The sequence below is a fragment of the Geotrypetes seraphini genome, chromosome 1 (assembly GCF_902459505.1).
Source record: "Geotrypetes seraphini chromosome 1, aGeoSer1.1, whole genome shotgun sequence".
Taxonomy (NCBI): domain Eukaryota; kingdom Metazoa; phylum Chordata; class Amphibia; order Gymnophiona; family Dermophiidae; genus Geotrypetes; species Geotrypetes seraphini.
The window spans coordinates 235,827,998-235,848,285 of record NC_047084.1 but is presented as its reverse complement, the minus strand read 5'-3'; positions in this window follow the sequence as shown (position 1 = coordinate 235,848,285).

Below are 20,288 nucleotides of genomic sequence, written 5' to 3'. Positions count from 1 at the left end.
CCCGCATCCACATGGTCTTGTTCTGGGTGCTTGGGACTTGGATGAAATTTTGGACAAAAATGTGGTATAAAGATAGACATTCTGGCAGTCTGGGTATCCCAATGGCCTGGATGTCCACAGGATTAAAAATTTTTTTAAAAAAATTGTAGCCGTATGGTGGTTTGCCTTTCAAAAATAAGAATTTTCTTACTGCCGACTTTGGATGTCTAGTGCCATACTTCCAAATCAGACTTAGATGTATGTTTTGAAAATGTCCCTCAATATATGCAAAACTTAACTCATCCATTTTCATTATGGCTATTCTGGTTTGGGAAGCCTTGAACTAGAGTGCATGCTATCAGTTGTTCAAAAGCTAAAGGCCGAGATAAGCCGTTTTGATAATCCGCTGCTAAAATGCATGCAGGTTAAACCGTCTGGAAACCACTTTAACCACCGCGTTAAAGTTTGGAGAATCTGGGCCTTAGTGATTGAAAATACAATATTGAAGCAGCACCCTCCACTGACAACAATGCAGTTGGAGGATAACCGTTCAGCTTTGAGGGAACAGTGGTGTCAACTCCACCCATGGAACATGCCCAGAGTAGTGCAAAATGGGCAGTTTCAGTTTTCAGTTAGGTGCTGCTGAAAATGCCCAGTTAGCTCGAGACAGGCAATTTAAATAGCCAGAGTCCTCTTCTGGCCTTAAAAATCTCAGTCATTACAGACCATTGCTATAAACAGGATTGCATAGTGCTTGTCTTCCCCAATACTAAAGGGATCCCACACATTTGATGTTAATGCTCCAGTTCACAAAGATATTCAGAGTTTACCCTCAGATGAAAAATTGTTAGAACAACGATTCCCAACTTTGTGAAAGCCTTCTCTGTATTTAGCCAGCATGATGATGATAATGAAGATGCAAGTGATGAATCAGACCGCACTGCTTCTAATACAGATCATAATGAAAATGATGATGATAAATTATTCTTCGCAATAGAGAAGTCAAGTTTTCAGACAGATTCCCTTGATCAATATCTACAGACCCAGTCAAAAGACATCAGTAATATTGCAGCCTGGCATGATTTGAAGGCATTTTGTAATCAGACTGAGCAATCCACTTTCTGCCATTGCAGTTGCTGAATATCTTTATAGCTGTGCAGGTTTAGGGCCTCTTTTATGAAGCTGCTACAGTAACTGTCCCAAAGGGCTTCGGGGCTTTTGCTTTACCTGTTCTGCATATCTTGTGTTAAAAAAACACCCTATTTCATCTGTTTTCATTTATAAAGTACATAGTATGGTGCGGTATTCACTAATGCAGCTTTGTAAAAAGGGGTGGTGGTGGTGGTGGTGGTGGGGGGGGGGGGTAATAATGACCTGCAAGCACTTGCATGAGAGACAGTCATTTTCATAATTTAGGGCTCCTTTTACTAAGCTGCGGTAGCGTTTTTAGCGCGCGCTAACCCCCGCGCTACATGAAAAAACTAACGCTAGCTCAATGGAGGCATTAGCATCTAGCACGTGCTAAGCGCGTGCTTAAACCGCTAGCGCAGCTTAGTAAAAGGAGCCCTTAGTTTTACTAAGAAGCAAAGTGGATTGAATTGTAGAGCAACAAAGTTGTTGGGATAAACATTTTAACAATAATTCCATTCATTGTAGCTACAATGCTTTTAATTTTTACTCAAAATGTATTATATAAGGCAATAACTTTTTTACTTTCACTTTAATTTTTTTAACGTGCTCTTCATTGTAGTTTTACTTTAGAATTGCAAAAAAAAACCAAAAAACAACCAACCCAAAACCATGCATTTTTTACTTTTACTTAAGTACTTTGACCAACATTGGCAATGATTATAAGAACATAAGAATAGCCTTACTGGGACAGACCAATGGTCCATCAAGCCCAGTAACCCGTTCTCACGGTGGCCAATCCAGGCCACTAGTATCTGGCCAAAACCTAAGGTGTACCAATATTCCATGCTACCAATACAAGGCAAGCAGTGGCTTCCCCCATGTCTTTCTCTATAACAGACTATGGACTTTTCCTCCAGGAACTTGTCCAAACCTTACTTAAAACCAGCTACGCTCTCCACTCTTACCATATCCTCTAGCAATGCATTCCAGTGCTTAACTATTCTCTGAGTGAAAAAAATTTCCTCCAATTGGTTTTAAAAGTATTTCCCTGTAACTTCTTTGAGTGTCGCTTAGTCTTTGTAATTTTGGACGGAGTGAAAAATCAATCCACTTGTACCCGTTCTACTTCACTCGGTATAGTACTAAACCTATAGTTTCAAATTTTAGGTTTTAACGGATTAACACCCCAATGACAAAAATTAAAGCAGGTGGATTTTGTTTTGGATATACACTAAACCCATAACACTTTTTCAAGTTCTATTAAAATTTTATTGAACGCTTATCAGAATTTCTAAGCGATGTACAAATAAAAAGGGAACACTGTAATATAAATATTCAGTCTCACAAATGCAAAAACGACACAATTAACTAACTAAAATCATAAGGATAGAGGGAGGAACTACAAATCTTAATAGGACAGAGAACATATAAGATAAGAATGTTAGGGTGGGAAAAAGATATAAACAATGTTTAAAATCATGAAAAACCTGGCAAATTAGATTAAGAAAGAGACAAATGCTGTCAAAAAATGTAATTTTTTAGTCTCCAAAAGTGTCTCTGTAAAGGAAACTCTTCAGTAAACTTTTAAATCTTTCTAATGAAGTTTCCTCTCGTAAATAAATAGGTAATAAATTCCAAATTTGGGGGGTTATAACTGAAAAAAATGCCAGTACATTGTGCATTAATAACCTTCAGAGAGGGGACAGCTAACAGGCATTGTTTATTTGATCTCAGAAACCTCAACGGGTTGTAAGGAATTAATAACTTATCAAGAAAGGCTTCTTGTCTGACTTGGATTCTCCATTCTGTTTTTGTGCCATTTCTGTATTAGTAGCTCCTTAATTGAACAAATTATGTTTGATTCTACTGTAAAAGTATCTGGTAATAGTATCTATGAAACAAAACACTAACAAGCAGATATCACATCACATCCTTCCCTTGGCACAGATAGCAATGTGGTTTGCTCAGTCTGGTGCAGTAAAGCACCAACATATACTTCCAGTGCATAAAAATATAAAAATTGTGAAACTGGGACAAACCGAAGGTCCACAAAGCCCAGTATCCTGTTTCCAACAGTAGCCAACCCAGGTCTCAAGTTCCTAGCTAGATCCCAAGTAGTAAAACAGATTTTATGCTGCTTATCTTGGAATAAGCAGTGGATTTTCCCAAGCCATCTCAATAATGGTCTATGGACTTCTCTTTTAGGAAATTATCCAAGCCTTTTTAAAACCCCGCTATGCTAACCGATTTCACCACATTCTCCGGATTTCAGAGTTTAATTACACATTGTGTGAAGAAATATTTTCTCTGGTTTGTTTTAAATCTACTACTTAGTAGCTTCATCGCATGCCCCCTAGTCCTAGTATTTTTGGCTCTTCTCCGAGCATATTTTAAAATCATCTGCCTTGACATCTCTCAAAAATAGAATATAAACGATAGATAATTAAAATTTTCACTGCATACAGTGTGCTTTGTGTAGTTTAATTTTGTGCTTATCATTATGTATCAATAAGATTATATTGTATATCTATGAAGAATGAATAGAAGAAATGACATTACAATTAGTACTATTATTATGAGGTGGGATCTGGGGCAGAGCTTGGGCGGGATCAGGGGTGGAGCTTGGGTGGGTCTAGGGTGGAGCTTATGGGCCCCTCAAACAAAAAGCATTCTGCTTCCTATGATCCATCCCATTTGTCAACCACCAGACCAATTTTTCCACTGAATCGTCAATGCTTTTTCTGATAAAAGGAAGATTGTGACCAACTCTCTTTTGCCAATGGCTCATGGGATTAAGTACAAAGCTCACAGATTGTGTTTCTCAGTCTATCTTCTCAGCTGTTTCCACTTCACTGCAACATGATTTTTCCCTGGAAGACTCTTCTTATCCTAGGCTCACTGGAAAGCCTTCCAGATTATTCAGTATCTCCTCATAACTACAACTAGACTCAAGGAAGAGGTGGTGGAGACAGAGACTGTGTCTGAATTCAAGAGGGCTTGGGATAGGCACGTGGGATCTCTCAGAGAGAGAAAGAGATAATGGTTACTGTGGATGGGCAGACTAGATGGGCCATTTGGCCTTTATCTGCCATTATGTTTCTATGTTATAATTTCTGCATAGAAACATAGGAATCGACGGCAGATAAGGGCCATGGCCCATCTAGTCTGCCCACCCTAATGACCCTCCCCTGCCTTTACTTTGCGAATAGAACTCACGTGTCGATCCCAATTGGCCTTAAAATCAGGCACGCTGTTGGCCTCAATCACCTGAAGTGGAAGACCATTCCAGCGATCCACCACCCTTTCGGTGAAAAAGAATTTCCTGGTGTCACCGTGCAGTTTCACGCCTCTGATTTTCCACGGGTGTCCTCTTGTTGCCGTGGGACCCCTGAAAAAGAAGATATCTTCTTCTACCTCGATGCGGCCTGTGAGATACTTGAACGTCTCGATCATGTCTCTCCTCTCTCTGCGCTCCTCGAGCGAGTATAGCTGTAATTTATCTAACCGTTCTTCGTACGGGAGATCCTTCAGTCCCGAGACCATCCGGGTGGCCATTCTCTGGACCGATTCCAGCCTCAGCACATCCTTACGGTAATGTGGCCTCCAGAATTGCACACAGTATTCCAGGTGCGGTCTCACCATGGATCTATACAAAGGCATAATGACTTCAGGCTTACGGCTGACGAAACCCCTGCGTATGCAACCTATGATTTGTCTTGCCTTGGAAGAAGCTTGCTCCACTTGATTGGCAGCCTTCATGTCCTCACTGACGATCACCCCTAAGTCTTATTCTGCAACCGTTCTTGTTAGGATCTCGCCATTAAGGGTATAAGTCCTGCATGGATTCTGGGTACCCAGGTGCATAACTTTGCATTTTTTGGCATTGAAGCTGAGCTGCCATGTCTTAGACCAGCTCTCTAGTAAGAGTAGATCATGCATCATATTGTCGGGCATTGAATTTTTATCTATTGTGCTTTTGCCCACTACATTGCTTAGTTTGGCGTCATCGGCAAATAATGTTATCTTACCTCGGAGCACTTCTGCCAAGTCCTTTATAAAGATATTGAACAGTATCGGGCCCAAGACAGAGCCCTGGGGCACTCCACTGATCACCTCCGTCATTTCAGAGGGGGTACCATTCACCATTACCCTTTGAACCCTACCTCCAAGCCAGTTCCCAACCCACTTCGTCAATGTGTCGCCCAATCCTATGGAACTCATCTTGCTTAGTAACCTGCGATGGGGCACGCTATCGAATGCTTTGCTAAAGTCCAGGTATATGATGTCCAGGGACTCTCCAACATCTAGCTTCCCCGTCACCCAGTCAAAGAAGCTAATCAGGTTGGATTGGCAGGATCTCCCCTTAGTAAATCCATGTTGACGGGGATCCCGTAGGTTCTCTTCATTCAGGATCGCATCTAATTTCTGCATACCCAGAAAATGTTGTAAGAAGATTTTGTTTGACCTTCAGCTGAAAATTTGGCAAACCTTGAGCCTGAGCTTCTAAAAGGCTTGACATTAACTAATAAATCCAGCCTGCACCCAGCCATAAGCCCCAGACCACATATTTGTGTATAGTGGTCAAATCTGCCCTCAAATGCACTAAAGGCTCTCAGCCTCATTCCACCGCACCACTGAGAAAGACCAACTCCTTAACTCAGTCAGTTAACGGAGTTTTGAAGTTGCTCACCTTCAATGGGACCAGTTCTCTCAGTCACCTTTTTTTGAATATCTCCAGCACTATCACAATGTCATGTAAAGTTTAGGAATACAACCTTTACCTGTTCTGCATATCTTGTGTTAAAAAAAACACCCTATTTCATCTGTTTTCATGCATAAAGTACATAGTATGGTGACCATTAGTCCACTTTAAAGGCAATAAATAGAAATAAAACAGTGATAAAAGTAAAGAAAGGGAAATAAAGTTATATCTTTTCGGTTGGACTAACTCTCATAATACTAGCATTTTTGACAAGCTTTCAAAAGCAGACCTGAGAAAAAGATTCTTCCTTCGAACACGTGTCAAAAAATGTATTGTTAGCCCAATAATAAAGGTATCACCTTTTTTCCCCTTTGTTTTATTTCTACTATCTGTTCTCATAGAATAGCAATTGTAAAATGCATTTTCGATCATTGTTGCCAGACCCAGTTCTTAGCTGATCATTTCAAGATACCTAAGTTTTCTGAATGTATCACACCTAATGGATAACATTAATCTGGAACTTGTTATGATTAACTATTGAAATTATATTTTGGACTTTTAGGAAGCAGAGGCATCTTTATCCTTCTTCTGCATGTGAAGTGTGAACATTTGCCACTGTTTAGCCCTATTATCTGTCTGCTTGTAACTAAAGACTTTTTGCAATCCAGGTCTGATGATCTTAATCTATAAACTTAATTCATTAGCACCATTAGTCTGCCTAATGATATACCAATTACAATTGGAAGATTAAAGACTAATGGTTCCCGTCTGTGATCAGTTTGCATACTGATGACAATTTATATAACTGCTGAATGAAAAAGAGGTTCAAAGCTTGGTGAACTTGATAGGTTGACTATTAAGGCACTGAGCAATATTGCAAAAGTTTGAAAGAATATTTCATTTGTGATACCAGTGGGAACAAATGACAAACCAGTTATTCCAATGATGTTAATCTTTTGTAGCATGTCACCCTGCAAGCTTATGATAAGATAAGGGACATATTAAAAACGGATTGTTAAATACATTTGAAGAAGTATGATATCCTATTCCATATTATAGCCAGCAGGAATCTTTACTTGACCAGTGCTATAATGAATAAGAGCCTTCATGGAACTGTGTATTTATCTCGTATGTTTATTTAAGGAGTGTACGTACCCTCTTGTTTCTTGTCATATATGTCATAACATAAGAAGCAAAAATTTTATAGAAACAACTCTTGGACAGACAATACCCAAGATCAGCAATTAGAAAGGCATCTGTACGAGCTAAATATGCTCAAAGACAATTATTGTTGCAAGAAAGAAAATATGACCAACAAGAGGAGAGAATAGTTTGTGTGCTGCCCTATAATAGGATGGCACAACAACTAAAAAAAGTGATATTGAAATACTGGTATATAATACAGTTTCTTTTGGAAGATTTTTCTATACCTCCAACAGTAGCGTATTAATGTAATAAGAACATAGGAGAAATAGTGGCCAGAAATAGATATGCTAGCCAAATAAAAGTAAAGATCAGAATGTGCATACTAACTGTGGATCCTGACAATGGTGTCAATATATCATTGAAGATCTATATGTGGTCAAATTAGTATGATCCTGGAAGTTCCATTATCATTGACGTATGATGTTGTGTTGTTTGGAACATTATTAATGCCCAAAAGTCCAATCAATGCAAATCAGAATAGGCTGCGTCTCGTGATGACAGGAGTTGCTATGCAGCTGATCAAGAAAAACTGGAAAAATTGGGATAATATAAATTATAGTTTTCGGTGGGAAATTTTATGCCAAATTTATAAATTTGAACATATGAATTTGTTAAAATTGGGACACTATAATAAATTCAAAGCAATTTGGGATCCATTAACAAAATTTTGTATGAAATAAATATACATATTTCCCTTTGATTTCTGTTATGCACATCCAGGAAGAGTAGGTGGGAGGGTGCGGGAGAGGGGTGTTATATATTTATTATATCATTTGATTGTATTGAGTGCTGATTATTGTAATATTTGTTTGTTAATCTGTTGCACTTTGGCCCTGTTTTACTAAGGTGCACTAACCGATTAACATGTGCTAAACACTAACACATGCATGTTAGTCTATGGATGCGTTAGCATTTAGTGCGCGCTAATTTGATTAATGTGCGCTAATCGGTTAGCGCACCTTAGTAAAACAGGGGGTTAATGTTGGCTTTTGAAAATGAATAAAGATTTTTTTTTTTTTAAATGAAATGCAGGTATATAATACAGTTTCTTTTGGAAGATTTTTCTATACCTTCATCAGTAGCGTATCAGTGTAATAACATAGGAGAAATAGTGGCCAGGAATAGATATGTTATCCACATAAAAGTAAAGATCAGATATGTGCATACTAACTGTGGATCCTGCCAATGGCGTCAATATATCATTGAAGGATATGAGTACAAAATACAAAAAAATCAAAAAACAATTAGAGCTAGGACTTCCACAAATTGTAAGAGCTGGAATGTCATTTATATGATTCTATGCCCATGTGATTTAGTATATATAGGCAGAAGCAGTGGACCTGTGCATGTGCACCTTAACAAACATAAATCCAGAATTTTGACAGGAGCATTACAAGCTCCTCTCGTTCAACATTGGCAGGAGAAAAAGCACGATTGCAATGAAATGAAATGGAGGATTATCGATCAAGTAGTAGAAGGGTGGGAGGGTGGAGGGGGCGTGGCTTGGACGCGAATGAAGACGGTTGGGTGAAGAAACAGCTCCATATAAACAGGCTTAATTTTCAAGAAAAAACTACAAAAAAAAGCAAGATTTTACATTTAAATTAAAGTTTACCTCCTTAATCGAGTTGGAGAGAAAGGGGTGCCGTTTTGAGTGAGAGTTGGGAGTTAAAGTGCCGTTTTTCTTTCCGGGAGGCGAGGTGTGGTGTGGAGGGCTGAGTCCGTCTTGGATATTGCCGGAGGAGACTGATTCGAGGCTTCCTTTCCCCTTTGGCACGATCTGAGTTCGGCGGTGTGAAGCGCCGGAGGAGAGGTTTCCCGAGTGGGATTTTGCGGGCGGTTGCTCGGAGCGCCGCGATCGCGGCCATCTTGGATCGAAAAAATCTGTGCTAGTCCAAAGAGATTTGTACTCTTCTTCTCCCTGCAAATCCAATATCCCTACCCGCTAAGCCAAATACATATAAATCTGACTCAAGAACAGTTTTAAAAACGAAACTCGTTCTTATCCAGGGGACTGCCCGTACTCTGGAGGAAAGAGACAAGAGAGATAAGATTAATGGACAAAGTCTGGGTCTGCCGGTGAGCTGCTTGCTGATAGGGATATAAGTTTTGAAACGCCTGATGCCTGTCATATCAGGGAAATAAGCTATCTTGAAGTGGCTGTTCTTTGCTGGAGATAAAACAGTGTCTGCGGTGAAATCTACTGAGCAACGGTTTTCTTGCTGCTAAATTCCAAAAAAAAAAATTGTGAAGGATAAATATAAATATCAATAAATATATCAATCTCTGTTGTTGTACTTGAAAAGATTGGATATAGGAGACTGTAGGTTTTTCTCAGAGTTTGGGCCGTGAGAAAAGGACAAATAAAAGGATTAATAAATAAATAAATAAAAGGATTAATGTAACCAAAAAAAAAGTGACATTGAGGTAATTGAATGATGCTGAAATAAATATATTGGATGGAATATTGCTCTCCTCGGTAGAGGCTGCGATTGGGCTAATAAGAGGAGAGCTAGAAAAGAAGGCTACAAATTTTTCAGCGCTGATGCTAGATGTCACAACAAGTTTGGTAAATTAATCCTATAAAAATAACCAGCCATATCTGGAAAAGATTTACTACTCTGAATCTTATTGCCTTCATAGAGACTGAGATTGGGCTTGAAGGTAAAAAAAAAGGAAAGATTACTGACATTTTTCTCACAGCAATAGAACCTAAGACAAATAACTTACAGTTGCTTTAAGAATACTGAGAAAAAAAAAAAAAAAAAAAAAAAAAAAAAAAAAAAAGAGGCGTGGCTTGAACGGTTGGTTGAATAAACAAATAGCTCCTTATATGCAAATATATTAAAAGAACTACTACTAAATATTTTAAAGAAACTAAAATATATATTGAAATATGACTTCAACTAAACAAAATAAAGCTGAACTGGGAGCTGGAACATCGGGGAGCAATAAGAGGTCGAAACCTGAGCCAGGTACACCCTCTAAAATCCCATTACCAACAGAAAAAAATCTGGATGTTATGGAAGAACTAAGACAAATAAAAGAAATTGTCTTAGACAGTAACAAAAAACTACAAAAAGCAATGGAAGATGCTGCAATCCTAACTAAAAGAGTAGACATTACAGAAAATAGAATTTCAACATTAGAAGATATTACAGAACAACTAAATACAGATATGAATCACAGCAAAATCATATGGAAAGAAATAACAGAGATTAAAAAAAATCTTGAAGACAGCCGGAATCGTGAAAGACGGAATAATTTAAGAATAATCGGATTACCTGAAGGAGTGGAAAAGAATGATCCGATTGCATTTCTTGAAAAATTTCTACCTAAAATACTACCACTGAAATTTAAAACGGAACTGGAAATTGAAAGAGCTCATAGGATTCCAACACAAAGAAACAACACTCAAACAGGTCCAAGAACTTTAATTTTCAAACTTTTAAGACATCAACAAGCAGTTGAAATATGCCAAATAGCCAAGGAAATCAAAAATCTTAAATGCCAAGATTCAAAAATACACATTGTCCCGGACTTTGCAAAAGAAACAGCAACAAAAAGAAAACAATTCTTAGACATGAGACCACAACTAAGATCTCTAGGAGCTAGATTTGGGCTCCTCTACCCGGCAATTATGAAGGTTACCATTGCTAACAAAACGCAAAACTTTACGGATCCAAAAAAACTACAGGAATATATAAATCAACTGGAGCAACCTATGACAATCTAAAGAACAATTAATGAATTCATACCAAATACTTTGACGGTTAAAGATAGTTCAGAACGGAAAGCAATGGAAAAAGAACACACAAGGATCGAATTAAAGACTTAAACAACTTGCAACATTCTCCATGGAAAATAAGAAAACTGAAAAATACAAAAATTCTAAAATTCTACTCAGAATAAATAGAATAAACTTACCGGGAGGAATGAAAATGAAATGAAACACATCTCCGAACTCAAATGATGACAAAGAAAGTTTTTTCAACAAACTTAAAAATGTATTGATTGAAAAAGAAATTTTGAAAGTGGAGTAATAATAAGAAAGAGAAAATAATAAGAAGAAATGATTGGTTTCCTATATTTCTGGTTGAAGGTGGTACTTCGGGTTTAATTTTGCGTTTCGGATACATTAAAATACATTTCAAATACGAAATGTATGAATAGAATGTATCTGAGACGAAAAAATTACCTGGAAAAAAAAAAAAAAAAGTTTTTAAATATATATATCTCAATATTTATGTTCTTTATTATTAAGTTGAATTTAATACCCACAATTATTCAACCTGGCAATCCTTTATGGGAGATAAAATGAGGGTTTTTGGCACAGGACTTTACTCTCGTCTGCACAGGCATTAGATATTTTAAAATCATAGATATCTAGAGAGTATATTATTGAGACAGAACTTATAAGAACTCTAATGGGAGTGTTAGCTTCTCTTAATTGACACTCTCTTGTGAATCATAAGAAAATAATGAGTATAAGAGATAGGGGATTCCTGTGCTGAAAACTCTTGTTACAGTTCTGAGGAAAGAGGCTAAATTGGACAGCTTTTTAAAGTAAAAATAATATACCACCTGAAAAGAAACGAATTGTAATGAAATGTTCTTAGACATAAGTGATTTAATATAATCATTCTTATGGATTTAAAGACATACAAATATAGAAAATAATCTTTCAATACATAAGAATGAAAAACTTTTTACTTATTCTTATAATTAATAATAAAATAAGAGAAAATATACAGAAATAGAGAAAAATGTAGTACTTTAGATAATTATTAATAGCCTGTCGGAGTTATCTAAATCCATCCTCAACCTGCGTATCCAAGTTTTCGTAATTAATAAGGGGGGGAAGGGAGGGATAAAAGGGATGGGAGGGGATAAAAGAGAAATATATAAGGTAATCATGGGAATAAAGGAAAAAAGAGAAATGAAATACTTAAAACATTGGGAAAATATACATAATTTAATACCTAAGAATTTAAAAATAAATGGATATTAAAATTATGTCTTTAAATGTTAACGGTCTAAATCATATGATAAAAAGGAAAAAAACACTATCATTTTTAAAAAGGCAAGATGCGGATATATGCCTTATACAAGAGACCCACCTCTCATGTATAGAATCTAAAAAGCTAGAAGGAGGCTGGGTCAAACAGTGTTTTTTCTCACCAGCTATAGGGAAAAAGGCAGGTGTTGCTATTTTAATTAATAAAAAATGCTCTGCTTCATTTAAACTAAAAGCTTCAGATATTCATGGAAGATGGATAATGGTGGAAATGAATATGGGAAATACTACCATGACGTTAATTAATATATACGCCCCTAATTCGAACCAAAATGAATTCTTTAAAACTCTTCAACAACTGATCATACCACTGGCTACTTCAAATCTTATAGTAGCAGGGGACTTCAATGCTGTAATGGATCCTTTATTAGATAAAAACCCAGGTAGAGTTATGAAATCTATGGGACTAGATAATTTGATTCAATCTTGCGATTTAATAGATATATGGAGAATACTTCATTTTGATGGTCGGGAATTTTCTTTCTGTTCTCATGTTCACAATTCTTTTTCAAGAATAGATTATATCTTTACTTCAAAACATCTTGCACATCAAGTGACACAAGCAGCCATTGATCCAATTATTCTATCTGACCATGGTGGAGTGTGGATCAAAATTAAAACTACAGATCAAAATAATAACAGACCAATTTGGAAAATGGATAGTACATTGTTGGTTGACAAAAATTTTTGTGAAAATCTTCTAACAAAAATGAAAGAATTTTTTCAAATAAATGATAATGATGATATTAACAGAGAAACTCTATGGGATGCCTTTAAGGCAACCATTAGAGGACAAATAATTTCTTATTCGGCTTTTCTAAAAAAACAAATCAAAAAACAATTTTTAATCTTAGAAAAAGAGATTAAAAATTTAGAATCAAAACTTATAGAAAAATGGGAATATTATATTCAACAAGAATTATTAAAATTAAAAGGTAAATATAATGAGATCTCATCTAAGATGATTAGGAAAGATTTATTTTCTCAACAAACATTGTACTATGGTAATTCAAACAAATCAGGAAGAATATTGGCAAACTATCTTAAAGCGAAAAAAAGAAAAACAAAATTAATAGCAATAAAAGATGAAAATGGAAATACAAATACACAAATTGAACCTATTTTAAAACAATTCTTAAAATTCTATAAATCTCTTTATTCTTCCGAAAATTATCTAAATAAAGAAAAAGATGGTTTTGAATTTTTAAAAATGTTAGAGGGTCCAAAAATTCCTGAACATATAAAACGAAGTTTGGAAGAACCAATATCACTAAAAGAATTAGGAACAGCTTTGAAGTCCCTTAGAGTTGGATCCGCTCCAGGTGGTGATGGATATACAGTGGAATTTTATAAAACATTTCAAAACTTTTTATTACCCTATTTATTAAATCTTTATCAATATCAACTCAATAAAGGTTGTATTAAAGGCACTATAGCAGAATCTTTGACTATTGTTTTGCCAAAGTCCAATAAAGATCCCACTTTGGTATCAAACTATAGACCAATATCTTTAATAAATGTAGATGGAAAATTATTAGCAAAAATACTTGCGCTAAGATTAGCTAAAGCTCTCCCCCATATAATAGGTATGCATCAAACAGGATTCGTTGCTCAAAGACATTCATCTCACAATACCAGATTAACATTCCATATGTTATATTTAACAAAGAAAATGAATGAACCTACTTTTGCAATTTCATTAGATGCAGAAAAGGCCTTTGATAGAGTAGAATGGCCTTTTATGTATCAAGCAATGGAATGGTTTGGTATAGGTCCTGGATTTATACAAATGATACAAACAATGTATAGCTCCCCTTCTGCTAGACTATATATTAATAATACGTTTTCAGAAAAATTTAATCTACAGAGAGGAGTTAGACAAGGATGTCCCTTATCCCCTTTGCTGTTTGATATTGTTTTAGAACCCTTAATATTAGCTATCCAACAAGCTAAGGAGATACAGGGTATACCTCATTCAGATAAAGAATATAAGATATCTGCTTACGCAGATGATTTATTACTATATCTGAAGAATCCAGAATCCACCATTCCACATCTACTTGAATTGATTGAGAAATTTGGAAAATTTTCAGGATATAAAATTAATTGGAATAAATCAGAAATTCTTCCACTAAATATACATTGTACAAAAGGTTTATTTGATACATTCCCTTTTGTTTGGAAAGAAGAATATATTAAATACCTTGGAATTTTGATAACAAAAACAGTAGATGAAACAATGAAAATTAATGAAAAATGCTTATTACAAAAAGTAATAGAAATGTGTGAGCAATGGAATCCTTTGCATTTATCTTGGTGGGGAAGAGTACAAACCGTAAAAATGATGATTTTACCGATAGTATGTTACCAAATGGGGATGATACCAGTTTTCTTTCAAGATTCGTTTTACACAAAAATAAATAGGACTTTGACAAAATTTATATGGCTTAATAAAAAACCAAGAATTGCTCTAGCGTCATTACAAAAACCAATTAAGGAGGGAGGGGTAAATTTTCCCAACTTTTATAGGTATCATCAAGCCTATATCTTACGTCATGGTATGTATTGGATCCTCCCAGAACCCACAGATAATATTCCAGACTGGTTTTGGCTAGAATGGAGGCTTATGTTTCCATTACGTCTTAATCATGTAATTAGTATCAAAATGCCAAGGTTATACAAAGATCATAAAATATTTATGGATACCTGGAAAACTCTAAATTACATAAGTAATCTTACTCAAATTCCAATTAGTAAATCAACCAACCAAACTATATGGCTAAACCCCAAGATCAAGGTTGGCGGTTTTAAAGTCATCTGGAAACATTGGATGATAGCAGGCATTCGCACTTTGAATGATGTAATTAAAAATGATAAATTGCTGGAGTTTTCACAATTGCAACAAAAATTTGGTCTCAATAAAACACAATATTTTAAATGGTTGCAATTGAAGCAATCTATTCAGAAAGGGTTCCCTGAATGGAAAGATCTCGCTAAATATCACAGTTTGGAATTCTTATGTTTCCAGATGGACTCAATAGGTCACAAAGCCGCACAGTGGTATAAATTAATATCCGGATATATAAATAAAAAACCAAAAAATGGTCTTAGAGACATTTGGAGCATTGAGATAAAACACCAAATTAGTGCATCTCAATGGCCACGACTTTGGTCTTGGAGGCTAAAATGTACGGTGTCAGCATCTATGAGACAAACTTGGTTTTTTCTTCTTCATAGAGCTTTTTGGACCCCTACTCGTTTACAAAAAATAGATAGTTCAAGATCTAATAGATGCTGGCACTGTCATATTGAAATTGGGACATTAGATCATCTTTTATTCTTTTGTCCATTTATCCTATCATTCTGGAAATCAATTTGGCCCCAAATTAACAGAATGTTAGAAAATCCAGTAGCCTTGACATATGATACTATATTATTTGGAACAACTATGAGAGCAAAAAGCCAAATTTCATCCAGTAATAACAAACTCTTATTTATTTTAACTGGAATTGCAATACAACAAATCACATTCAATTGGAAACAACATGATAGATTGAACTATATGTTCTGGTGGAATTCGGTATGCCACATATATAAAATGGAACTTGCTATTGCAACACACAAAGGATACATGAATAAATTTAAAAAAATATGGGGACCATTAACCGATTTTTGTAATGAAGAATAATTTTTCCCATAAATAACATTGGAAACATCTAAAGACCGTTAACATGATTTCTCTAATGAACTTTTCCCATGATAAGATAATTGTAAAGAGGGAAATGGGGTGGGCTTTTCAATTTTGATTATTACATACTAAATTAATATTTAAAGAATATACAATAAAATTGATTTATGTATTATTGGTTGGGAAGGAGGGTGGGACAAGGGATTTTTATATTAATGTTAAACTTGATATTAATATATGAGTTATTCAAGTGTGTATTTAAGTTTCTATTGAGTTTATTTGTAACACTTGTTGTAACACAAAAAAATGAATAAAGATTTAAAACCAGAAGGGTGGGAGGGTGGAAATTATGAGCGTATGTTGAATTATAGGGAGCAAAAATGGATTTTCATGTTAGACACATTAACACCTAATGGCTTAAATTTAGAAATTGAATGGACAACCCTATTATGAAGGTAATGGTGTGAATGAGCCACAATCTATAAGATGAAAAGAATAATTAAAGGGCTTTGATAGCTCAGTGAGCAATCTATGGCCCAATTAGAACACATGATCAAATTGACATCACTGATGAGTCTAAATAAAGTTATGCCCAAAACACCGCCACAATCTTGTCAAAGCATTGAACCTAGCTAGTTCACTAAACCATCTGCATGGAAGGGAGAGGGAAAGAAAGGGCAGATGCTAGATGGAAGGGAGAGAAAAGAGGAAAGAGGCAGATGCTGGATGGAGAGAAAGAGGTAGCAGATGCTAGGTGGAAGGGGAGAAGAGGAGAGGGAACAGACACTGGGAAGAAGGGGGATAAGAGGAGAGGGAGCAGACACTGGATGGAAGAGGATGAGAGAGCAAGGGCAGATGCTGGATAGAAGTGGGATTATGTACTGTTTTGTCTTAGTTAATATTACACCAAAGGCTGACAATAGATATTTTAATAAACTCACTTATAGTTATTGTTCTCAATTGTATGGACCTTCAGATTGCAGCCGGGCACAATGCTACCAGTTGCTTTACTCTTCGTCGGTCCAGCCTTTATTAATTATTCATGTAGGACTCATTGTGTGATTATTTTGTCTTTATTTTTTACTTAGAATTTTCTATATATTAATATTAAAGGAACGTCACTTAGCTTATAGTGATCTTGGCCTATATTCACCTCTCCCCAAGGACAAGCTAAGTAATGTTCCTTTAATATTACCGTATTTTCACCCATATACCGCACACCCGTGTAAAACGTGCACACGGGTATAGCACACGGGGAACAGAAATTTTTGTAAAAAATTTTTACTATAGCGCACACACGCATATACCGCGCATGCCGCCCAACTCTCCTCTCACCGCCCCGACTCTCCTCTCGCCACCCCGACTCTCCTCTCACCACCCCGACTCTCCGTTCGCCGCCCCATCTCTCCTCTCGCCGCCCCAACTCTCCTTTCACCCGCCCCGACTCTCCTTTCCGAAGGACCGCTTGCACCCCCACCCGAAGGACCACTCACACCCCCACAGCCTCCCTCCCTCCCCCTCCCGCATGGAGAAGCTACCTACCGTTGTTTCCGGATGCCAGTGAGCCCAGCTGCTTCCTCTGCCGGCGGTCCTGCCCCTTCTCTGAGCCCTGCACTACGCTGCTTCCTCTTCAGGCGGTCCCGCCCTTTCTCTGATGTCAGAGAAAGGGCAGGACTGCCGGAAGAGGAAGCAGCGCAGCGCAGGGCTCAGATAAGGGGCAGGACTGCCGGCAGAGGAAGCAGCTGGGCTCACTGGCATCCGGAAACAACGGTAGGCAGCTTCTCCATGCGGGAGGGGGAAAGGGAGGCTGTGGGGGTGCGAGCGGTCCTTCGGGTGGGGGTGCAAGCGGTCCTTCGGAGTGATGAATCGGACGTCGGGGGGGGGAAACTATGTAAAAAAAAATTTGTACAACGCGCTCACGCGTATAACGCGCATGGTTATGCACGGTTTGTAAAATCGTGTATAACGCGCGCATTATATGTGTGAAAATACGGTAATATATAGAAAATTCTAAGTAAAAAATCAAGACAAAAAAATAACTAAATGAGTCAGTCCTACCTGAATAATTAATAAAGGCTGGACCAATGAAGAGTAAAGCAACCGGTAGTGTTGTGCCTGGCTGCGATCTGAAGGTCCATACAATTGAGAACAATAACTATAAGTGAGTTTATTAAACTATCTATTGTCAGCCTTTGGTGAGATATTAACTAAGACAAAACAGTACATAATTTGATTAATAAAATAACAGCGGCTTTTATATATTATTGGATAGAAGTGGGAGACAGGGTCAAATGCTGGATGTGGGAGAAGAAAGAGGACAGAATTAGTGAGAAATTGGGAAATAAGAGGAAGCAAAATAGGAGAGCCAGAGTGAGGGAAATAGATGGCAAGCTGTAGGTAGACACAGGTTTTTTTTTTTTTTTTAAAAGGGAAAATGTAGATTGTATACCAAGAAATAATTAAATCTGGACAGAGGCAGAAAATAAATTAAAAAATGCTAAGCGGAAAAGGAGAAGAAAGAAGAGAAAAATGACAAATTGACAAGAATTTTTAGCAAGAAATTTAAGAGAAAACCAAGGAAAGCAGAAACCAGAGACTGGGACCAACATATTTAGAAAAAATAAATGACCAGACAACAAAAGTAGAAAAAATGAATGTGTCAAAATTCTGCTGCATGACTTATATTCCACCAGTGTCGCAATGCTCACATTACCCTCACCTCATGTCACTTCATTGACTCTCTATCCATTTCCACATAAAGTTTAAACTCCTCTTATTGGCTTACAAGTGCATTCACTCTGTAGCTCCACAGTATCCCTCCTCTTTTATCTCTCCTTATACTCTTCCCCAAGAACTCTGTTCATCGGGGAAGTCTCTCTTATCTATAGGCTTCTCCTCTATTGTCAACTCCAGACTTCATCCCTTCTATCTTGTTGCACCTTATGCCTGGGACAGACTGCCTAAGTCAGTATGTGAAGCTCCGTCTTTGGCAGTATTCAAATCTAGGCTAAAAGCCCACTTTTTTGAGGTTGTTTTAACTCCTAAATCCCACTTAGAGCTCCTTTCACTAAGCTATGATAGTGGTTTTAGCGCACACTTGGCGCACACTGAATTGCCACAAGCGCTAGATGCTAATGCCAGCATTGAGCTAGCATTAGTTCTAGCTGTGTATCACGGATTTAGCGAGTGTGGAAATTCAGCGCGCGTTAAAAACTCTAGCGCACCTTAGTAAAAGGAGCCCTTAGTTATAAAGTACCCATGTCTATTTTGTCATTCCCTCTGTGAGAAATTTCTTAACCTCTATTTGTACCGTTTATCAAGTACTTTATATACCGCCCTAAACACATGGTTTAAGAGCGAGATTGTATCTTACAAGGTTTAAGAGCAGGAATTGTCTCTTATGTGTTTAATGTACAGCACTGCTTACGTCCAGTAGTGCTATAAAAATAATTATTTGTAGTAATAGTCTTCCTGATGGTATCTGATCCTCTCCAATATCTCAGAGCCATATGGAATTAAATTGCTATTTTCCGATATTGGCTTTCCAACTGGGATAATGTTAATGCAAAAAATGTCTTTGAGACATCACTTATATTGAATTCTTTTCCTGAGATAGGTCCAACGAATGTCCTGGGTTTAGATCATGTAAAAGACTGACTTAGGCTAGCAAGCACAGAAGCATTAATCATTGTCATCTCCAATAGGTTCATTTTCAACAAATTATTACTCTCTTCTAAATTTGTAGGGCATACAGATTGCAGTGGCATAATATCAGTTTCATTCTAAAGCATTTAATTACTCTGACATCAACTAGAAAATATGAAGGAGATTTAGAACTGTAATATATACTTCACTTTCATAACTGCGGGATTAAATTATCTCAAAATGCCCCTGGTAATTTAAATTAAACATTAAGTGGCCTGATGTATGATCTTAGTTGAAGTCTTCTGTTAATGCCCAGAATTATTTATGGGAGTAGCAAAGGTGCAGAACATTTCCTTGGCAGAAATATTGTATCTTGCTCTTGCTTGTGCAAGAGGATAAACTGAATAATTTAATTAAAAACAAACATTTTCAAAATTTCAATATATATAAATGAAAAAAAAAAAACCCAACCCCCCCCAACCCAACAACAACAGGGTAAGCATTCACCCAGCTTTAAGGTTAAAGTGAAATGGAGACAACCTGCTATTTGGGCAAGCACTTGAATGAAAATATTAGCTATTAAAAATAGGAGCAAAGGTTCTATAGGAGGCTGAATAGGGGAAAATAAGTTGAGTATGGCTGTAAAAGGCAACTTCACATCTGCCTTGCTTTAGGTGATGGAACAGATTAACCATAGGCAGCGGAATGTTGCTTTGTTTGTGGGGGGAGGTGGGGCTCAGGAGCTCTGCCCTGGCACACAACCTCTGAACAGCTCCTGAGTCCCCCACCTAACTCCTCCTGATGCTTTAGTTAAATCTTCGAGCTTACTAAAAAATGGCTAGTATTGATAAATATTCTGT